A 12,887-nucleotide genomic window follows, 5' to 3' on the forward strand; every position below is an offset into this window, starting at 1 on the left:
CTTTACTTGATGAAAAAACTAACCATGTTGGTGAAAATGTCATTGAAGTTTTGAAATAATTTTCAGATTCTTCTCTACCACTTGAAATATAATTTGTGGACGCAAAATGGCAACATCAGTTTGAAACTCTACCATTACTCGACATACTTAAATCTTCAGGGGTAGCAGTTCCCCATTTGGAACTAAAACCACTTGTTGAAGATTTAAAGTTTGTTTTTGTTGGTCCTCAAGAAGACATTTTCCCTATGATGATTTCCTTGAAGTTAAATTAAAATGATGAAGCCCAATTAATTGAAGTCTTAAGAAAGTATCGAGGCGTAACTGGTTTGACAATAGCCAACATCAAATATATTGATTCTGCTATTTGTACCCATAGAATCCATCTTGAAGATGATGCTAGACCGGTTTGTGATGCTCAACGTAGGCTCAATCCTTCCATGAAAGAAGTTGTCAAAGAGGAAGTGCTCAAACTGCTTGCAGTAGGTATCATTTACCTCATCTCAGAAAATAAAAAGGTAAGTCCAACTCAAGTAGTACCAAAAAAATCTAATTTGACTGTTGACAAGAATGAGAAAATTGAATTGATTCCAATTAGAATAGTCATTAGCTGGAGGATGTGTATTGATTATAGAAAACTTAATTCAACCAATAGGGAAGATCATTTTTTTTACCATTTTTAGATCAATTTTAGAAATGTGACTGGTAATGCATTTTACTGTTTCTTGGATGGATTTTCTTGTTATTACCAAATCGTTGTAACATCTGAAGATCGGGAGAACACCACATTCACTTGTTCTTTTGGCACTTTTGCTTTTACCAAAATATATTTTAGTTGGTGTAATGCCCCAGCTACTTTTCAGAGATACATAATGAGTATTTTTTCTCACATGATTGAGGATATTTGTGAAATATTCGTGGATGATTTCTCTGTTTTTGAAATTTTTTTAAGAGTTATTTACAAAATCTGGCTTGTGTTGTTTAAAGATGTGAAGAAAAAAAAAATCTTTTACTTAATTGGTAGAAATGCTAATTCATGGTTACTCATGGCATTGCTTTAAACCATCTTGTTTCTTCTAAAGGTATAAAGGTCAACAAGGAAAAAATTGAATTAATATCTAAACTTCCTATTCTTATGGCAGTTAAAGGTATTCAATATTTTCTTGGACATGTTGGTTTTTATAGGTGATTTATTCAAAAGTTCAACTCTATTGCAAAACCTTTGTGCACTCTTTTACAAAATAATGTTGCATTTGTTTGGTCTAAAAAGTGCCAAAAAGCTTTTGATACCCTTAAAAAAGTGCTTACTAGCCCCCATTATGCAACCCCCACAGTAGGACCTTCCCTTTGAAATCATGATTAGTGCATGTGACTATGCCTTAGGAGCTGTTTTGGGTTAGCATGTAAATAACATGCCTCCTGTGATTTACTATGCCAATAGGACTACTGAAAAAGAATTGTTTGTGGTGGTTTTTTCGCTTGATAAATTTTGGTCTTACATTCTTGGTTCTTCTGTTACTATTTTCATTGACTACTCTACTCTTAAGTATTTGTTGGCTAAGAAAGATGCGAAACCATGCTTGATCCACTGAAGTTTACTACTTCAAAAGTTCAACATCACCATTAAGGATAAGAAAGAAGTCGAAAATGTAATGGCTAACTATCTCTTCAGATTGCCAACATCCTCCCCTTCAAAAGTCATCCTTCCTCTTGATGATAGTTTTCCAGATGAGCAACTATTTGTGGTTCACAAAACTCCCTCATTTTCTGACATAGTCAACTATTTGGTGACTAAGCAAATGTCCTCTAAATGGTCCATCCAAGATAAGCGTTGATTTCTCTTTGAGGTACAACACTTTTACTTTGATGATTCATACATTCCCAAATATTGTTCGAACCAATTGATTCACATATGGATTTCTGATGATGAGTTTTCTTCTGTGTTATGATTTTGCCATATGGATGCATGTGGTGGTCATTTTTTAGCAAAGAAAACGGTTGCTGAAATTTTGCAAAGCAGTTTTTATTGGCCTTCTATGTTTAAATATGCTTACAATTTTTGTAAGGCTTGTGAGCATTATCAAAAATTGGGATCCATTAGCAAAAGAGACATGATCCCTCTTTCCCTTATTCTCACTTTAGAAATTTTTTATTGTTAGGGAATAGACTTCATGGGACCTTTTTCGATTTCCTTTGGAAACACAAATATTTTATTGGCTATGGATTACATTACAAAATGGGTGCAGGTCATCACTTGCAAAACAAATGACTATAGTGTTGTCCTAAAATTTTTGCAATTTCTGTTTGCTCGCTTTGGCATTTCCAAAGTTATCATTAGTGGTGGGGGTTCTCATTTTTGTAACAAACAATTTTCTACAGTTAGAAAGAAGTATGGTATCACACACTAAGTTTTTACCCCTTATCACGTTCAAACAATTGGGCAAATAAAATTGGCAAACAGAGAGATCAAAATCTTTTTGGAGAAAACTATCAATCCTAATAGGAAAGACTGGTCAGTTAAGCTTATTGATACTTTGTAGGCTTATAGGACAGCTTTTAAAACCAATCTAGGGATATCCCCTTATTGATTATTTTATGATAAAACTTATCATTTACTTGTTGATATTCAGCATCGAGTTCTTTGGGCTAGAAAACATGTTAACATGTAACTTGATGAAGTTTCAGGGTTGAGAGCATTGCATATCAATGAATTGGAAGTTCTTCTTTACAACTCTCGCTTACATATTTTCCTGGTAAATTGAAGTCTCGTTGGAATGGCCCCTATGTTATAACTAAAATTCCTTCCCATGGGGCGGTGGAAGTTCAAAATCCTAAGAGTGGTACCTGTGACGCCCCCAACTCTCATGTGAAGAAATGCGAGAATCGTGACGTCGGAATGCTAACAACATGGGTCACGCACCCCAACGACAAATGCTAAGTGTGTGTACATGCAACAAGTATAAAACAAAAGTCACAACAAATAAGTTAAATTTAGTCAACTAAGTACCAGAAATTGTTTAATACAGAATCACTTAAATACAAGCGTTTGTAAAAGTACTACAGTTATTTAGTTAAAATATAATAAAACCAAATTACAATGTCTAAAAGCGGGAAATCAATCCCAACACACAAGAAAGCGACATCAGGTCACTCCTCTGGTGAAGCCAAAGCCTCAAGCTCTACTTCAACATCATCGGCATCAAAATCTACGATTCTATAAAATAAAACCGTGGGGTGTCAAATACCAGGTGAGACATGAATCTCAGTAAGTAACCAACCAAATAACCCACTAGATAAAAATAAATTAATGCAACCAACATGCATGCGTACACATGATGAAACATACATGTGTCCAAGACCACCATTTTCCCTAAAAATGATCATTTTTCCAACGCATGCAAAAAAATATCATTTGACCCAAAACACGCCATTAAATACCATCCGCCATTTTTCCAGAAAATGGCCTAAACATAAACCCACCATTTTTTCAGAAAATGGTGCTCATAACCATTTAATCATATATTGCCATTTTCTCAAAAAATAGCCCGACATATTCATTTATCAATCACTGTAGGCGGGACTACAACTATCCATGCTTACTACTATTCCCACCACGTGCATTGTAGGCAGAAATTACAAGTGGGACTACCATCATCCCTACTTACCACCACCCCAACTTGCATTGTAAGAGGGAATCACATGCGGGATTCTACTACTGTCCCCTCTTACCACCATCCCTACAGTTCCTTTTTTCTTTCTTCTATCTATCAGAGCAATGTAGGCAAGAATCATAGGTGGGACTCTATCACCATCCCTACAGTCCCTTTTTTCCTTTCTTTCATTCATTTCTTTTATTCCTTTTTATCCATTCAAATACACACGTACCCAAAATCATTTTTCAACATGAAAACCTAGTTTTCATCCTTAACACATGAAAGTGCACAAACATAATGATGAATGTCATGAAACCAAACATAACATATAAAACTCGAGCATAAGTCAATTCACAAACAAGCCCGTCCTCCTATCCAACCCAACCTCCACACTCTTCAGACTCAAAGTCCAGCACAACCAACCAAACTGCAGAAAATATGTTAGTCCAAAAATATCTTCAAATCTCAAAAAATTCTTTGAAAAATTACTTATAGTAATAAAATATAATTTTTGAAGGACCAAGGTGGTGCTAAAGGTGGTAGCACAACAACGAAACAAGGTTTTCGAACCAAGGCCGTGGTTCTAAAATACCAAATTTTGAATGGTGACAAACGAAGACTTGGGTTGGCTAGGGAAGTGTTTAGAAATGTTGGAGAAGCTACTAGTGGTGGTCATTGGCCATGGGTAGCAGCATGGGCCACGGTTGGAGGCCAAAATGCTCAAATCAAAAATGGAGATGGTGGGGCTTCACGGGTGGCGGATTAGGGCTGAGGAGAGGTGGGTTAGGTAACTGGGAGGTTGCCGGTGAGGTGGTGAAAGAATGGCAGCCCAAGATGGCTCCACGGTGGCTCTGGAAATCAAAAATTGACGGCGCTGGTATGGTTAACAATGAAGGGGTGAGGTCACCGGCAAATGGGGAAGAGAATGGGAGGGCGGTGGAGGCCATCGACGGAACACGACAGGGCGCTGGTTTAACGAAAAAATGAACGGGGGAGAGGGGAGGGGGTGTCTCGTGCGGGAAGGAGGTGCAACAGAAAAGAAGAAAGAAAAAAGAAAGAAGAAAGAAAAAATAAAATAAAATAAAAAAGAGGAAAAAGAAAAAGGAATGGAAAGAAATAAGGTCCAGTCTGTTCAATCTAGGTCTCAAGACTGATCCAATCAAAATAATTTTAAAACGGCAAGTTAAATAAAATAATTCAAACGCGGTAACTAACTAAAATAAAATAATAAAATTCAACAATAAAATAATAAAATAATTTAGAATAAAGAGCAATTTAAATAATGAATAATATTTCATAACAAGAAAATATTTTAAATTAAATTTCACAGTTAGAAGTCTTAAAATAGTGCCACGTAAGTCATCTAAAATTTAAAATAAGAAATTTCATAATCTTAATTAGTAAAATAATTTATTTAATTGAAATACACGTAAATACGGGATATCACAGTACCTCTTTCACTGTCAATGGACAATGTCTCAAGCCATTTATGACTCACTTCGAACCCAATGAAAAGATCTTGCTTGTGCAAGACCCCAGAAAAGTTTTTTTATTTTTATTTTTTGTTATTTTTCTTCCCTTTACGACTTTATTTAATTGCATTTTGTCTTTTATCTATATTTACTGTTTTGTTTTGATTTTATATCACATGCTAGGTTGTCTGTTTTGCTTACTTATTTATGTGCACTTTGGTTTCTTTCTTTTAAATCATTGAAGACCATATCTCTCACTAGTTGGGGCTAGCGTGCATGCACCGAATAGCACAATTTTGCCTTAATGTGATGTGCATTGATACACAAATGATTGACACTCTATTTCTAGTATTTTGTGAAATTTAAGCATTTTGGTGGAGTGGTTGAACGAAATTCATTTTGTGAATATTTATTTTCAAGTCTGAGTATAGAGTATGATTTCTAATGCATCATATTTTGTTAATGTGTGATTTGAAACACCAGAATGCTATACTTATTGAGATGAGACTTGATAAGATTTATATAAAACGAAGGAAAATTTTTTAAGGACATTTTGCACATGCTTATACATGTAGTGTTCCTTATTTACTGTTCATTGATTTAACACAGGAAAAGTAAGCCATGTAGGACTATCAAGCCATGTTAAAAAAAAAAAAAAAAAAGAGAGAGAGAGAGAGAGAAAAAAAAAGAGAGATTTGAGAAGAATAGAAAAAAATGATAAAGGTGGCCTAGTGAGTTTTTCTAAGTAAATGGCTAGAAACAGTTACCCAAACTTTAGGGATTGAGTGTTCAAACGTTAATTAGAGTTGGCATGAAAACTGCTAATCTCTTGAGATTTGAGGTAGTTAAAATCAGCAATAATTAGTTTTAAGATTGAAAAATCATAGGACAAATCATGGCTAGTAATGAGGAACACACAGACATTTAGCTACACACACATCTAAGTTCTGAGACATTTTCTCCAATTATATGTGAAAGATTATTGAGACAGTCTTAGTGAATATAGCTCCTGAGGTTGAGTAGTCATGGGTCATCTTTTGTGAGAATTTAGAATTGTATTTGATTGCTTATGTTTGGAGTTCGATCTTTATGCAATATTCCTCTTAATCAATTTTCACTATTTCGTTCAGAAATTAGCAAAACGGTAGTTGGGAGTATGATTGAATTGAATTATTGCATATTTTATACATCTATAACTAATATATTTTAATTTTTTCATAACATAATTATTGGTTTTAGATGAAAACTAATAATTAATTTTCTCCAATTATATGTGAAAGATTATTGTGATTTAAATTGGTTAATATTATGATTTATACTTAATTTTAGAACTTGTGATTTAATTTAGCAATATTTCTTCACGTGCACAATACATTTTTAATATTTCATTCTTCCTTTTTATTTTATTTCCATTTTTTTCAGGTTAAGAAATGCAAAGCATGAGAAAAGTTTACGTGCAAAGCTTACGTGCAATGCAACCCCTCTCACCAAACGCGAGGGTCAATGAGTCACTCTCTATCTTACATACTACGCAACCTTCACAAAAGAAATTATGGGCGAGTCCAGGTCTACGTGCCACTCAACCCCTCTCGCCAAGTGCAAGGGTCAACGAGGCGCACTCAGTTTTACATACCTCATGACTTACGCAAAGAATTTATTTGAAAGGATTTCTAGGCGAGTCCAGGCTTACATGCCACTCAACCCACCTCACCAAGTGCGAGGGTCAACGAAGTACACCTAGTCTTACATACCGCGTAACCTCCACGAAAGGATTTTTGTGCAAGTCCAGGCTTATTTGCCACTCAACCCCTTGCCAAGTGTGAGGGTCACTGAGGTGCACTTTGTTTTGCATACCGCACAACTTCCATGAAGAATTTATGCGAATGAGTTTTGTGAAATGATTTCTGGGTAAGTCCAGGCTTACATGCCACTTGACCCCTCTTTCCAAGCACAAGGATCAATGAGACGCGCTCGGTCTTACATACCACGCAACTCCTCAAAGAATTTATGCAAGGATTTATGCCAAGGATTTCTAGGTGAGTCCAAGCTTACATGCCACTCGAACCCTCTTGCCAAGTGCGAGGCGCGCCTAATCATACAAGCCACACGACCACCAGTAGAAGTTATAAATGGCTTAAGTTGCCAAATGGTTTCAGACCAAACATTACCAGACTCTAAGTATTTAACCCTCACAAAGATAAGCAGATAAAAAGGCTATTATACTTGGCGAGGTACTACCAAACATTTGGAATCGCTCTCGTAGTATGAGAAGTTATTTACTCGTCAAGTTAAAAGAAAGCATCAAGTCTCAACAAACAACCAACATATTGCCACCCGTCAAGGGCATTCGTAGAGTACAAGCAAGCAAAGTGAGGAAGAATGGGAAAGAACAAAGGTAGAGTAGAAAAGGACAATAAGAATGTGGCAGAAGCTCCCGATACGAGTACAAAAAAGGGAGAAGGATTTAAAGCCCTACACACCTACACTGCCACAAAGGAAAGAGAACGTTTGACAACCATCCTTGCGGAAAAGATGGAACGGCCACCATAAGGCTTCAGGATTAAGTCCTCGAGAGCCACATCGAGAACCGCAATAGGGAACCAAGATCGGACATGTGTAGTGATCAAACCACATGTGATTTCATTCTATAGACTGGGTAGAAGCAACGAGTGGCATTATTTGATAGAAACAAAGAAATTCCCACTGGCCTAGTTCAGTGAGAATTGGTGAGGTAACTTTTGGGGGGATTTTTCCAAGGCTCCAGACCCACGAGGACAAGCCCAGACCAGACATCAAAAGGATCCCTCAAAGAGTCTGAGAAACCTAGCTCAAGCCCACAAACTCTCTTAGCAACCCGAATGGAACTCACGACCCATGAAATTCAGGCATGCCTGTTTGAGTCAGGATGAGACATTTTATAAAGATCATGAAAAGCCAAACCAGAGTAAAGGGAAGGAAGCACTCCAGAGAGAAAGGACGAGACTCCAAAGCAACACAGAGAGAACACGCCATATTACATATGTTCACCAGACAACCACACTGCATTAATGACTAAACCCAGAGGGCCATGAAGCATTAAAGGCAATATGGTGGAGAGAGCTCCAAAAGGACTTCCCTTCCCCCTAGGTTACAGAGTATGGCCTTCTAGCCACCGCGGCTAGTATATAAGGTCCACCAACCTTCAAGTAAAGGGATCGGCTCTTTCTCTAATCAGATTATTTCCATCGAATTCTTCCTACTGAGCATTTGACTTACTAAATTTCCTACTTCCTGTAACACCAAAGAACTATCGTTGACTTAGGCATCGGAGGCTTCCTAGGCCGTCCTAGGGCTACCATTTCCAACACTTTCTTTGTCATCGTAGGCCCAAGGAACTGAAGACCCAGACCAATGAGGACCCAACTCTTAGGTGTATGAAACATGCCGTCAACACCTAGTACTCCATTCTAGTCTCTTAATGGGTTACTCCACCTTGCTTAGCCCGAAATAATACACTAAAATAACTATCAGGATTAGCTAAATTTCTGGTCATCACAACACTCATGGCGAAGGTACCTAGTTAGGCCACCTGAGGGCAATACTTACTAGTTAACGCTTATGGGAATAGTAAGTAGTCGAGCAACCAAGGGCTGGATGCGCACTTTACCCTAAGGAAGGTCGAGTCAGTTGAAAGGCTAGACCGCCTCTTTACCCCAAGTGAAAGGTAAGTGGTTGGGTAGTGAAGGGCTAGACCCATGCTTTGTCGTCAAGGAGGTCTGGCAATCGAAAATTTAGACTGGCATGTTAACTCTCATAAGGAAAGTAAGTAGTCGGTCTGCCTGAGGGTTGGACCCACATTTCTCCATGAGGGAGGTCGAGTCAATCAAAAGGCTGGACCAGCCTCTTAGCCCCCAAGGGGAGGGTAAGTAGTTGGACAGCGAAGGGCTGGACTTATGCTTCGCCGTGAGCGAGATCAGACAATTGAAAGGCTATGTGAGGGCCCAGATTTTTGCCTTGTGTGTGTTTACTTAGTGGGCCTCTTTGGTTGTTGTTGTTGAATTTAATGCTGGTGGGAATTGGGAGAGATTTCGGCCTAAACCATGTACATTGGCCTAGCCCTTTCCCACTTAAAACTGCACCGTTTTGGCTCCTTATGTAAAACCCTAAACTTTCATCTATTTCCCTTCCCCTCCAGATGCGACGCACAAGCCTTCCCCTCATTTCTTTTTATTTTTTTCTCTCTTCTGCTTCTTGTTTCCGCAGCCCCTTCTTCCCCCTCTCCCATTTTTGGTTTTTTCTTTCTTTCTTTCTTCTACATTTGGTCTGGTTCTTCCCCTTCCCTAGGTGCACCGCCCATGTGCTACACCACTGCCCCTTTGCCAGCACTTCTTCTCCACACCTCTCGTTCCCTCTGTTCGACTCCGCAACCTCTCCTAATACTTGCGCCGTCATGTTTCTTTTCTCTCGACGCCACCCCTTCCTTACACCAACACCCCTATAAGAAAAACCTAAGCCCAATAGTCCAAAGCCCATAACCCAAGTCTTTGTCACTAGTGCCATGTGTCTTGTATAAGAGGCACTATATATCTAGAAAATTTAGTGGATTAAGAGGGAGAGGAAAGTATGGGGAAAGCCAAGGGATGGCTTGCATGCCTATCCTAGTTGGAATGACACTTGTCCTACATGCATAAGGCTTTTAAAAGAAACAAATGACAAGATAACCTAAGGAAGACTCAGAGACAATAGGCCAAACCCCTTCCCACATGCCTACAACTTTTGGTTTGACACAAATTTAAGTCCCCATGTTGATACTATGGAAAATGGAGCCCAGAAAAGATAAAAGGTAGATTTCCTTGGTGATTTACATAGGGAAACTAAAGGGACACAAGAGGATTTCGAATTTTTAGCTTACATTCTAGGTATTCTCAGAATTTTCCAAGTGTCAACCATGCCATGGGTTTCTAGAAGATTTGATGAAAAAACATTTGTGCAATGGACGAATTTACCCTTATATTTTTGGTGACCACTAGTCCAAGCTCAACCAGCACTTGTCACTAAGTTTCTAAAATTGGACCAATGGCATATGAAGAATCATCTTGGGAAGGTGAAGCAACAAAGTGGAGGAAGAAAAAAAGATAATGGGCGACAATGACAAGGCACATGCCTATGCCACTTGTCACCCATGCCATGAGTTGCTTGTAGGGAAAAGGAAGAGGCACAAGTCGTTTTACCCAAGTACCCTTGAAGGAAGTTTACTTATTTATGAAGAAGGAAGGGCAAACGAGGGAAAATGATGATTTTCAGCCAAGAAGGAAACCCTAACACGCCACCCATGTTGCCCATTCCCAATGCACTCCAAGAAGGGAATACTAAAGGCCATCTCGGCAATGGAGAAGAGAGAAGAAGAAGAAGATACCACTTGGCACTCATGTTAGGGTTTTGGAGGCAAACGAGAGAGAGATGAAGGGACCAAGTATAAAAAGAGGGGAGGACACGCCTATGGGCTTTCCTCTTACCCATTTTTGAATTTTTTATATGTCTTCATCCTCTCCAAATCCTTCTCACACTTTCACTTGAAGTTTTCCATATTTCCTCTCGTTTTCTTTCTATCCAAACAAGGGGAGTTTATTCAAGGAGTAGTTTCGGCATCTTCAAGAGAGAGACCAAGATAAGATATGGTTTTTCCTTAGTTTTCACACTCACTCTTCATCATTCTAACTCAAGAATGAGATCCAAATCTCAAAAGAGTTCAAAATGGTGAAACACATACGTTTTCTTCACAATTTCTTTAGAACCAAATTAAGGTTTCTTGGAAACCTATGAAACCAATTGGTGGAAGGTGTTCATCCTTCTTATTTTTTACCACCATTATATGTTCTTGTCCCATTTTGAGTTTGGTACGAGTTTAGGAATGAAACAAAGGGTTTCTTGGTGAAAAACCCTAGAGGCTGAAAGTTGTAACCCTAGAAAACCCTCACACACTCAAGAACAAGGATTAGGGTTTTGTAGATACTTATTCTAATGGGTTATATTTTAAATTTCAGCTTGCTTTTCATTCCATTTCATGGATTTTTGTAAGTATACACTCAACTTGCTCTCAATCGATACATGTATATACTTGTGTAAATCCTTTTTGGTTTGATTCTATTGCTTTGGTTGTTATTTCTTGTTTGTTTGTTTGAATACTCTTACATGAACTTCGAATATGAATATAGAATAAATAGTATGATTTGATTCATGATAAAATTGCAAGAATGTGCTTTGCATGTTTTGATTTTAAGGAAAACAATGTTGTTAATTTGAGACACTTGATGATTTAGCTATAACATGTCTTGGTAGTTTCGGATCTTGTTCAAATGCTATGATTTTATGTTTTGTTTTACTATGCCTTGATTTCTAAGCAATATGGTTGAAATTTGGAGTATGTTTAAGGGATGATTTTCCATGTTCTTGTACCTATAAGTTTCAGTCAAGGCTAGATCTCATAGTTCCATATTTGTGTTTTAATATCTTATGAGTTATATGTTATAATGTCATGAATTGAACATGTTATACTTGGTTATTTTATGCAGGGTATCTCTTATGTCATATGTCAAGTACAAGCATGCATGTTTTAAGTTTCATGTCACATGCATTTTGGAGAAGTGATTGCCAAAGAAAGTGTTTTAAAAAAATGTTTGGAAATGAAATGAGTCTAAAAATTTTATCACGACCCCAAGTGCTAGAGTAGGGGATTGTCCTAATGGAACTCTCCTATCCACTATGGAGTGCTTAAGAATTGAGTGGTAATCCCTGGATCTACAAAGAACGATTGAAGCACCTCAAATGGATTATTTTAAAGAATGTCAAAGCGAGATAGCGCCTAACACTAGTGGGTGCATAAGGCATGTAACCCAATGAAGTACTATCGAGTTAATAAGTTATGTTTCTATTTAAGACATATTCATCATGGTGCACGGACCGGTGATGGTGAGGTAACTAGTAGAAGTACGCGGTGCAAAGGGGAACCATGTTGTTTCCACCATCTAAATAAGTAAAAGAGTTCATATGTTATGGATCATCTGATGAAAGTCTCGTGATAAGTTATGGATCACTCGATATAAATCTTGTGATATTTTCTTAAAAGGCAAGTTCTGTTAAAGATCAACATGAAAAAGGAAAGTTAAAGGTGTTTTCTGAAAATGTCAAGTCTCTATTATAAGTCTTTGAAAGTGGTCAGTGCATAAGTCAAAGTTCAATTTTCAGTTATGGTCAGTGCATGATATACCTCTTATATGCTTGTGTTAACTCTAGTATGTTGTATGATTACTTGCTAAAATTTTTCGAAATCTCATTGTGGTAGTTTCTACTATCATTTTCAAACCGAAATGGTAGAAGCTGTCACAAGTTTAGAAGGTGACTTTGATGGGAAAGCGGAAGAGAACAGCACCTCCTCTGGTGAGGATCATGCCTAAGAGGGACATAAGTAGGCTCGAGCCCTCTATTTTGGAGCATCTTGAGGCCATAGATTGGAAGATCTCCGAGATACTCTAGTTTATTGATAGGGTGTATTACCCAAGTGGCCATCACCCCGGTATCGCGACTCTTAACAAATTACACATTTGGGGGGGGGGGGGGGGGGTCAAGGGCGCCACAGGCTAGACCTACCTATTAATGCTCATGGGAAAGGTAAGTAGTAGGGCTGCCTTGGTGTTGGAATTGCGCTTCGACTTGAGGGAGGTCTGGCATTCAAAAGACTGGATCCACCTGTCAAGGCTCCTAGGAAAGGTAAGTAGTCGAGCAACCA

The sequence above is a fragment of the Carya illinoinensis genome, chromosome 11 (genome assembly GCF_018687715.1).
Source record: "Carya illinoinensis cultivar Pawnee chromosome 11, C.illinoinensisPawnee_v1, whole genome shotgun sequence".
Lineage (NCBI taxonomy): Eukaryota > Viridiplantae > Streptophyta > Magnoliopsida > Fagales > Juglandaceae > Carya > Carya illinoinensis.